At 31.5% G+C, this 11,819-nt stretch overlaps 1 protein-coding gene across 1 annotated transcript in view; it reads right to left on the minus strand.

Annotated features, from left to right (window-relative positions):
• Positions 1–11,191, minus strand: part of LOC137655111 (G-protein coupled receptor dmsr-1-like) — a 90,088-nt gene extending 78,897 nt beyond the window's left edge. The window contains exon 1 of the mRNA XM_068388997.1: positions 11,005–11,191. The gene's annotated coding sequence lies outside the window, so the exon portion shown is untranslated. The remainder of the gene's footprint in view (positions 1–11,004) is intronic.
• Positions 11,192–11,819: the final 628 nt, after the last annotated feature.

Below are 11,819 nucleotides of genomic sequence, written 5' to 3' on the forward strand. Positions count from 1 at the left end.
CATTAATCATTCTTCTCTCTCTCTCTCTCTCTCTCTCTCTCTCTAACAACCATTAACCATTCCTCTCTCCTCTCTCTCTCCTCTCTCTCTCTCTCTCTCTTCTTTTTTTGAGAAGTTTTGCCTTATTTTCTTGACATTTCCCAGACCGTGAACTATATTCAAGTGTAGTGTGTTCCAAGTACATTACATTGTACCGATTAATAAAGTTTTTGAAGTAATTCTGATATTATTACCTCCACCAAGGAGGTTATGTTTTTCACCTCTACAGTATTTGTTTGTTTATTTGTGTTCGGAATAAGACTTGTGAAACAATTAACTGGTAACAACATTTAATATGAAGGTTATCTAATGCCAAATGTTTTACTATTTTCTAATTCTTAAGACTATTTGAAATCAAATTATGTTTTGACATTTTTGTTCACGCTAACATGAGCTTCTTATCATTTCATATTTACAACAAATAATAAATAATCCTTTTAAGTTCACATACGAATAATATTTTGTTCTTTTCCACATAATAAAGTCAGGCTATAATAGGTGTACTGGAATAATAATATCGACTATTTCTCTTATTTTCTTGTATTCTTATTTAAATCTTAATTTTCCGGTTGAATATCTATACGCAATTTGAAGTGAGATCATATAATTTTCTAACAGACTGTTATTATTATTTATTATTATTATTATTATTATTATTATTATTATTATTATTATTATTATTACTTGCTAACCTACAAACCCTCGTTGGAAAAGCAAAGATGCTATAAGGCCAGGGGTCCCCAACAGGGAAAATAGCCCAGTGAGGAAAGGAAACAAGAAATAAAAATTGATATTGAATAAGTTCATCAACCTTATAGATAATAATAATAATAATAATAATATAATAATAATAATAATAATAATAATAATAATAATAATAATAATAATAATAATAATAATAATAATAATAATATCCATAAAAGAAAGAGTTACTTTTTATTGCTATATTCCCAAAAGCCAATATGCCCTCTACCTACTGTACAAGGGCCATTTCGACAACTCGTGATTTACAGACGTAATTTCTGCACATTTTCTCCACCAGATTTTTTTTTTTTGTTTTGTTTTGTTAGATACTAGCAGATTGTGGGTCGTATGAATTCTCTTGGGATCCACAGGGATTTATTTCTACCTTATTCGCCCTCTCTCTCTCTCTCTCTCTCTCTCTCTCTCTCTCTCTCTCCATACGGTGAGGACAAGCTGTCTACCAATCAAAATACACATTTTCTTTTTATCATCTCTCTCTCTCACTCTCTCTCTCTCTCTCCTCTCTCTCTCTCCACACGGTGAGGACAAGCTGTCTACTAATCAAAATACACATTATTTTCTTTTTTAATCTCTCTCTCTCTCTCTCTCTCTCTCTCTCTCCTCCACACGTTGAGGACAAGCTGTCTACTAATCAAAATACACATTATTTTCTCTTTAATCTCTCTCTCTCTCTCTCTCTCTCTCTCTCTCTCTCTCCATACGGTGAGGACAAGCTGTCTACCAATCAAATACACATTTTCTTTTTATTATCTCTCTCTCTCTCTCTCATCCTCTCTCTCTCTCTCTCTCTCTCTCCACACGGTGAGGACAAGCTGTCTACTAATCAAAATACACATTATTTTCTTTTTTTATCTCTCTCTCTCTCTCTCTCTCTCTCTCTCTCTCTCCATACGGTGAGGACAAGCTGTCTACTCATTAAAATACACATTATTTTCTTTTTTAATCTCTCTCTCTCTCTCCTCTCTCTCTCTCTCTCTCTCTCTACATGCGGTAAGGACAGGCTATCTACTCATCAAAAATACAGAATATTTTCTTTTTTAATCTCTCTCTCTCTCTCTCTCTCTCTCTCTCTCTCCTCTCTCTAAGCAAAACGATCAGGAACAAGCTAATTCTACTCATCCAAAGTAGATAATTTAAAATGTTTTTTTTTTTTTTAATCTAAACGTCTAAATTTTCTTATTTTCCTCCTAATAAAGAAATCATAGTAGTTGATATCGACTCCACTATATTGTTCAAGAGACTATCTAAAACCTGCACTGTAATAGCAGTCCAAACTGACAAAATAATAGTTCCCTCTAAATTACGTAAAAATAAAAATAATATTAGTAATAATGATAATACAAGCTAGTACAGTGGTAACGTGTTTGCCTAGCATTTGGATGACAACAGATCGATCCCAGCTCGGAACCATGGGTTTAAAATATGACGATGATGATGATGATGATGAATAAAATGTACAAAGAGAAAGCAGCATAATGACCAAGAAATTAAAAAAGAAAAATAGATTCCCGAGACAGCACATCAGTCCGCATTTTATAGTTCATTCCACAGAATGAGAAATTCCTTTCGACTCTAAATTGGATCCAAACAGATACCAGCTATTGTAGTTCAGTCTTCACTTCTTTAATCTTTGTCTCGTCTTAATTCTCTTTACAAGTGACTTAAAGTTTGTCATTTTCTGCAAAGAATTTCAACGGTTTAAGAAGAATGTTTTTAATCGGTTTCTAAGATTCTCTCTCTCTCTCTCTCTCTCTCTCTCTCTCTCTCTCCTCTCTTATATATACATATACATACATATATAATATATACACACATACACACATACACACATATATAATATATATATATATATATATATATATATGTATATATATATGTATTATATATAGGCCTATATATGTATATATATATAATATATATATGTATCATATATATATGCCTATATATGTATATATTATTATTATTATTATCATTATTATCATTATTATTACTTGCTAAGCCACAACCCAAGCTGGAAAAGCAGGATGCTATAAGCCCAGGGGCCCCCAACAGGGAAAATAGCTCAGCGAGGAAAGCAAAAAAGGAAAATAAAATATTTTAAGCATAGCAACAACATTAAAATAAATATTTCCTATATAAACTATAAAAACCTTCAACAAAACCCAGAAAGAGAGTAATTAGGTAGAATAGCGAGCCCGAGTATACCTTCAAGTAAGAGAACTCCAACCCAACAGAGTGGAAGACCATGGTACAGAGGCTATGACACTACCCAACACTATTATTATTATAATGGTTTGATTTTGTAGTGTCCTTCTCCTAGAAGAGCTGCTTGCCATAGCTAAAGAGTCTCTTCTACCCTTACCAAGAGGAATATAGCCACTGAATGATTACAGTGCAGTAGTTAACCCCTTGAGAGAAGAAGAATTGTTTGGTAATCTCAGTGTCGTCAGGTTTTATGAGGACAGAAGAAAATCTATAAAGAATAGCCCAGACTATTGGGGTATATGTATAGACAAAGGGAAAAGGAAACATAAACAGAGATAATGATGCAATGTTAGTACTGTCTGGGCAGTCAAAAGACCCCATAACTCTCTAATGGTAGTATCTCAACGAGTGGTTGGTGCCATGGCCAAGCTACTATTCATATATATATATTATATATATATATATATATATAAATATATATATATATATATATATATATGTTTATATATGTATTATTTATATATATGCATATATATGTATATATGTGTGTGTTTGAGTGTGTGTGCGTGTTTGTCTGTACGCAGTTGTGTATATGTATGTTTTTGCACTGCGTGTACTGAACATCTCATATATTTTTTCTTATTGTGTTAATGACATGAGAACATCTCTTCATCTTCACATAGATCCAAAATGTTTTACAATTCAATCTGAATTGTGAGAGAAATATAATCGAAAACACTATTTCAATCTATTCTAATCTAACCAGCCTTAGCTCATTACTAAAACACATTGGCTGAAAGTATTCATCTTTTTACAACTATCACCAATAAACTTAAGCTTTCAAGTAACATAACATTTCACATATTTTCTCTCATAATATAATACCTGAATTGTTGCAATGGCACGTTTCCAGCGCACACTCCCTAAAGATTATTATAACTTTCTAATAATCATAAGTGCCAGTGAGGTTTCGACATGAAGGGCCAGGAATATTTCCTTGGATTTCAGCGATCCGTGATTAATTTCAGTTCAATGCTTTGTATGTATTATTACTTTCTCTCTCCTCCTCTCTCTCTCTCTCTCTCTCTCATCTCTCTCTCTACAATGAAAGTGTGGCTTGACACGTATATACACTAATACAAATACACACACATATGAACATAAATATGGACACAAGCACACACGCATACGTATATATATATATATATATATATATATATATATTTACATGTACATATGTATATATAACGGGGAAGGGTGGGCTGTGGCACCCTAGCAGTAGTACCAGCCGTACTCGGTTGAGTCCCTTGTCAGGCTGGAATGAACGTAGAGAAGTTAGGTACCCTTTTTTTAATTTGTTTTGATGTTAGCTCAACCCAAAAATTGGGGGAAGTGCCTTAGTATATTTATGTATATTATATATATATATATATATGCATATTTACTGGTATATCTGTATATATACATATATAATATATATATATAGAATAATATATATATATATATATATATATAAATATATATATATATATATATAATAGAGAGAGAGAGAGAGAGATGAGAGGAGAGAGAGAGAGAGAGAGGGGGATTATCATGGCATTAAATTTATATAAATCAGGGTTAGCTTCGTCAAAAATTTCAAATCTTACATTGCAAGTTTAAAGATAATTATTTTAGAGGTGTTAATTTGATGTACTTGCAACACGGTGATAGATTATAGCAAATACTAAGTATATAAGGTTATTGTATCTACTTTTGGTCAGGAAATGCGAGATATTGTCTATTGGCTGTCAACAGTGATAACAGTGACTTATGTACTTCAGCCACCGAAGGAGTAAAAAGATGATTTCGAATGTGCTGTACAGTATATGTTGTTGTTTAATTAAGGATTTTTTAATTACAGCAGAATTGAAGTCAATTCTAATCTCGAATTCAACTTCATTATTACAGTCGATTTGTCATTATCTCACACTTCCCTTATTTTAAGTCCGCATCGTACTTTATTACACTACCCATGTATCCATTGGAATGGATCTGTCATTTCTTCCTGTAGATCTACACCAGAAAATGCGTGTCCCAGTGGACAGCAGCGAAGGATGTGGTCCATGGTTTAGAACGATTAACTACAGGGGCAATCAGGATTGGTAACATATCCCCACTTCTGAAGTCTATCTATTGTTTCCCCGACCGTAGGTCTTGCTCTGTTTAAAGCCCCTATTACACTTATCCGGTTTCCTACGGCGCCATCAGTCGCGATGCTTGCATATTGTCAAAACCGGAGCGTGTGATTGCAAATCGGTTGTATGAAAGCTCACTCTTGTCGGTCATGGGTGAGCTTTCGTACAACCGATTTGCAATCACACGCTCCGGTTTGACCATATGCAAGCATCGCGACTGATGGCGCCGTAGGGAAACCGGATAAGTGTAATAGGGGCTTAAGGTGGTCCACTCCTCTCTGTTAAGGGACGCTCCTCAAGGTAGGGTGTTTCTAACAGTCCACTCTCTCTCTTTTGAGTAGGGGGTTCGCTAGGGTCTTATAGGGCTTATACCATCTTCTTGTTCCAACTAGGGCTGTAGCTTGGCTAGTAATAATAATAATAATAATAATAATAATAATAATAATAATAATAATAATAATGATAGTGATAAAAATATTAATAATAATAATAATAATAATAATAATAATAATAATAATAATAATAATAATAATGATAATAATAATAATAATAATAATAATAATAATAATAATAATAATAATAATAATAATAATAATAATAATACCCTCTGGTAGAATTTGAGGTAGCACAATACTAGCCAGTCTATAAAGAGATATTAGGAGTGTTGCCTTTAATGTGGCACTGATTATTCGACATGCTTAATTAAGCTCTGGATCCCCCTTTTTTTTGCGTGGCACAAATATGGAACTCCCTGTATGAGTATATATATTTATTAGTTATCCAGTTTGAGTTTCTCCGAATAAGAGATATATTTAATAAATGAGTCAAAAGTTCAAAGTTGCAGCAAACGTTTTTATGTTGACCAGGCAGACATGAGTCTTTTTATAGCTTGTATATGACATATCTGTTTTGACGTTGTTAATAGTTTATATATGACATATCTGTTTTGATGTTGTTACTGTTTTTCGAATGATTTATTGTTAATCTATTTCCATCATTTATTTATTTCCTTATTTCCTTTCCTCACTGGGCTATTTTTCCCTATTGGAGCCTTTGGGCTTATAGCATCTTGCTTTTCCAACTAGGGTTGTAGCTTGGCTAGTAATAATGATAATAATAATGATGATGAAAATGTGAGTAAATTTTTACATGGATTTCCTTTATTATTCTTGATAGTTTTTGTTCATAATGCTGGAAAATGTATTGCAGAATAAATTCCTTTCGCAAGAGATTTTTCGCATGTATAAGATAAACCCAGTGTTAAAAAACCCACTAATAATGAAAAATAATATGTCCTGAGAGAGACGACGGAACGAACATGAATTATGCTAGATTTTGCAAGAGTGTTCTTGGCGCTAACATATTACTGTAAAAATAATAATAATGATAAAGTACCATCCTAAAGCTTTGTACAATTAATTGCGTCCTCCTATTTACATTCTTAGTAAAGAAAAACACACTCTGCTAGAATTAATGTCATATTTTTATTAAACATACACTTTTATGAACTATTCTTTTCAATTATTAACTTTGAAGTGAAGTTTATACCAAATTTTGTATTTTTTTTTTTAGATTGAAACTGTGAAATAAAGTATATATTCTCTAACAAAGTAATTTTTTTAAAGAAATCAAGGTCATGATTTTATTAAATAGATTCACTCCTATAAACTATATCTTTTTCTTATAAATTCTTAAATGAAATTAATCCCAAATCTGTTATATTTTGAGATTGAAACTGAGAAATATAGTATATATTCTTTAACAAAAATAATTTCTTAAAGAAATCAAGGTCATGATTTTTTTTAATACATTCACTCTTATAAACTATTCCTTTTTCTCATAAACTTTTAAATAAAAGTTATCCCAAATCTGTTATATTTTGAGATTGTAACTGGGAAATAAATTATAAATTCTCTAACAAAAGTAATTTTCTTAAAGAAATCAAGGTCATGATTTTATTAAATAGATTCACTCCTATAAACTATACCTTTTTCTTATAAAATCTTAAATGAAAGTAATCCCAATTCTGTTATGTTTTGAGATTGAAACTGTGAAATAAAGTATATATTCTCTAACAAAAGATATTTCTTAAAGATATCGAGGTCATGATTTTAATAGATATACTCACTCCCATAAACTAATCCCTTTTCTTATAAACATTTAGGTGAAGTTTATGCTAAATTTGGTATTTATTAAAAACTGAAGCTGAGAAATTAAGTATATATTATCTAAAAATAATAAATTCCTTAAAGAAATCAAGTTTGGTAAATTGATTTTTGGAAATTCACTTATATTGAGAACTACAACATGCAAACTATCACCGATCTCTGCTTTTTATTTGCACAACCTTAATTAATCCTTGTCTGTGTCTACATTTTTAATTATTACTTCTCGTTTTCCAATTACACTCACAAAAACTTCCGATTCATTTGTTTAGTCTCTTAACGAACAAACATTCTTTTCTATCTCAACCACACCAAATAAGTAAAATCATATCCCTTTTTTTTTTTTTTGCCATAATAGTATGAATCTGATTAATTTCCCCCTTTTTCGTTAATTCGTAGATATTCCAAACGGTTTATAAAAGGGAACCAAATTAATCTACACAAACCTATTGAAAAGTTAGAATCAACTTCCTGGAAACATTATTCCGGTTTTCCCCATTAATAATTTCATCCGAAAATAAAAAGATTTTTAAAAGGAAACTAATTAATCTCTACAAGCCTTTTAAAGAGTTGTAATCAACTTCTGGGAAATGGAGTTCTTTATTTCTCTTCTTTATAACCCTTACATGGTATTCATTTTCTAGAAACCTGAATGATTAAGCCTACCCTTTCTATCATCGTTGTTCAGTGAAAATTCCATTTCAACTTTACCCTCTATCTCTCAAATAGGTCCTACGCAAGAAAAGAAAGTGTTTTGCAAATCGATAAGGTCAGAGTATTCAAGATATAAACACATGGAAGAGAAAATATTCTCAAACATGCAGTGGTTCAATGTTTTGGTTCAATGTAACTTATAATAAGAAAGTATACACTTTTCAAACCTCCCTGTACCCAAAAGCTATCAATGCATGAGTGTTAATCATTAGTATTAGCAGAGAGCCCTAATAGCAGCATATTTAAAGGAGGAAAATAGAGAATTTTTGTACCCCCTTTTCCACTCATTATCGAGTCACCTCATATTTGGTGCTGTCTTGTTATACCACAGACTTACGCTCTCAATTCATTTACTATAGATATCTCCTCATATAAGTATGTATGTATGTATGTATATATATATATATATATATATGTATATATATATGTATATATATAAATTATATATATATGTATATATAATATATATATATATATGTATGTATACATATATATTTATATGTTTATTATATATAAACACATGTGTATATATATATATATATATATGCTGTATGTATATATATATATATATATATGCTGTATGTATATATATATATATATATATGCTGTATATATATATATATATATATCTATATATATATATATGTATTTCTAAAACCAACAAATATTGATATCCATCGTACACTTTTCATCTATCTCATCTGTCTAAATGTAACTTTCCCGATGGCCTATTCTAACTTTGACCTCGACTCCTAAAATCTTATTACCACCCTCGCAAGAGTCTTGTCTAACTCTGTCGGTATTTCTCTTCAAGCTACAAATTTCCCTTGACCCGCGAAATCCAATATATAGTCTTCAATAAACTTTAGATTTAATTGGCATGAGGGCACGATATTGAATCCTGATTGGTACTTCGTCTGTTTTGTAGGAATACCTTTTATGATTGTACACTATCGAACCAATTGCTCCGCCATCAGTTAAAATTGCAATCAAATGGAAGCCGGCCGTTTGTTTATTTGTAGTGATCGATCTTATTTATTATTATTATTATTATTATTATTATTATTATTATTATTATTATTATTATTATTATTATTATTATTAATTGCCAAGCTATAACCCTCGTTGGAAAAGCAAAATGCTATTAGCGAAGAGGCCCTAACAGAGAAAATAGCCCAGTAAGGAAAGGAAACAAAGATAAATTAAACATTCTAAAAAAGTAACAATTTCAAAATAAATATTACCGGTATAAACTATAAATACTTCAACAAAACAAGAGGAAGAGAAAGTAGATAGAAGTGTACCCTAGTGTACCCTCAAGCAAGAGAACTCTAACCCAAGACAGTGGAAGACCATGGTACAGAGGCTATGGCTCTACGCAAGACTAGAGAACAATGGTTTGATTTTGGAGTGTCCTTCTCCAAGAAGAGCTTACAAAACTAAATTTTTTCCCCATTGATATAGTCTAAGTTAGAATTTTCCTATTCTTTTATCCAAGTACTCTCCTTAATGATAATGATAATGATAATGATGATAATAGTAGGGATAATAAAGTTTTGTTCTGCAGGTAGTAGGTTTGCCATAGCACCAGCCACCCATTGAGATACTACCGTTAGAGAGTTATTGGGTCCTTTGACTAGCCAGATGATAATACATTTGATCCCTCTCTCTGGTTACGGATAATTTTTCCCGTGTCTACCCATACATTGAATAGTCTGGCCTATTCTTTACACATCCTCCTCTGTCCTTATACACCAGACGATAATACATTTGATCCCTCTCTCTGGTTACGGATTTTTCCTGTGTTTCCCCATACATTGAATAGTCTGGCCTATTCTTTACACATTCTCCTCTGTCCTTATACACCTGACAACCTTGAGATTACCGAGGAATTCTTCTTCTCTCAAAGGGTTCACTAATGAACTGTAACTGTTCAGTGGGGATTTTCCTATTGGTACGGCAGTAAAAAAAAAAAAAATACTTTAGCTATGGTAAGGATCTTTACTAAGGGAAATATACACTGTTTTCTAGTCTATGGTAGTGGTATATACTCTGTACTATGGTCTGTCATTGTCTTGGGGTAGAGTTCTCTTGCTTAAGGGTACACTCAGGCACACTATTTCTCTTCCTCTTGTTTCACTGAAGTGTTTATATTTTTTTTTCATATAAAGAACCTATTTCAATGTTGCTTCTGCTCTTAAAATATTCTATTTTAACTGTTCATTACTTTTTTAGTAGTTTACTTATGTCTTTTTTCTTTTCCTCAATGGGCTACTTTTGCCTATTGGAGCCCTTGGGCTTATAGATTTCCTAACTAAGGTTGTAGTTTAACTAGTAATATATATATATATATATATATATATGTATATATGAATTTCTGTCACTAATACTCGTGATCTGAAAAAAATCTAAATATCAACCATAAAGGTATTTAATATCAATTTTCACTTTGGGAATATATATCCACTGGAAATTCATTTATGATAAATGCTCTTGGCTACGAAAGAATTTGAATCTATATCTCTTATGCAAAACAATGCCAGCAGGGACTTTTGTCAATCGAATTTGATATATATATATATATATATATATATATATATATATATATATATATATATATATGTGTGTGTGTGTGTGTGTGTGTATACACGAGTATATATAAACTATACTTACGTTTCAAACGATATATAAAAAGTATTTTTTTATTTTCAATTTGGTTATTCACAAAAAAATATTATGCCTTGTTTTTAGTCACCATACCTACTGCATCATGAATACGTCATAATTTAAAAAAGAAAAATTTCCATGACTGATATTTTCCACTTACAATCACAATTTAAATACTACATATATCTCTAAAAATATAGAAAAAACATACACACCAAAAACCAGTAGAAATTAGTAAAATATCTAAAAAAAAAAAATATAATAAAACTTACCTATTATAGTTCTTCCAGATAAAATTTTGGAACTAGTTTTTTCACTGATTTATAGGTCAATATCGAAATATTAGTTTAATATCCGTCCAGCGCAATTACATTTTGTTTTCAGTTTTCTATACAGTCGATCTTAAGCAAGTGAACACGGTTACAGGTAGCAGAGAGGGAGAGAGATAGAGAACACACCTCCACACCAGACAACGGCTGAGGTTTGAATGAGAGGGACCTGCCTTACGGAAGTTGGTAAGCAAGGCTGGGGTCTCTCTCTCTCTCTCTCTCTCTCTCTCTCTCTCTCTCTTGAAATGTGCCCACAAACTCGAACTTTATTTGTCAGTAGGATATTTAAAAATCTTGACAGGTGTATATTCAATTTTAAACCATACACACATCAATGCATATAGCTGCTAAATATCCTCATAAATGTATGAATACCTTAATTTTTGTAAACACACACACACTCTCTCTCTCTCTCTCTCTCTCTCTCTCTCTCTCTCTCTCTCTTTTGAAATGTGCCCACAAACTCGAACTTTATTTGTCAGTAGGATATTTTTCAATCTTAACAGTTGTATAGTCAATTTTAAACTATACACACATCAATGCATGTATATGCTAAATGTCTACATAAATGTATATACCTTAATTTTTGTTAAAGAAAAAACCGCACACACACACACACTCTCTCTCTCTCTCTCTCTCTCTCTCTCTCTCTCTCTCTCTCTATGAAATGTGCCCACAAACTCAAACTCTATTCGTCAGTAGGCTATTTTTATAACTTGATAGGTGATTGTGAATATTTAAAGTTTAAATATACTCAC

The sequence above is a fragment of the Palaemon carinicauda genome, chromosome 16 (genome assembly GCF_036898095.1).
Source record: "Palaemon carinicauda isolate YSFRI2023 chromosome 16, ASM3689809v2, whole genome shotgun sequence".
NCBI lineage: Eukaryota > Metazoa > Arthropoda > Malacostraca > Decapoda > Palaemonidae > Palaemon > Palaemon carinicauda.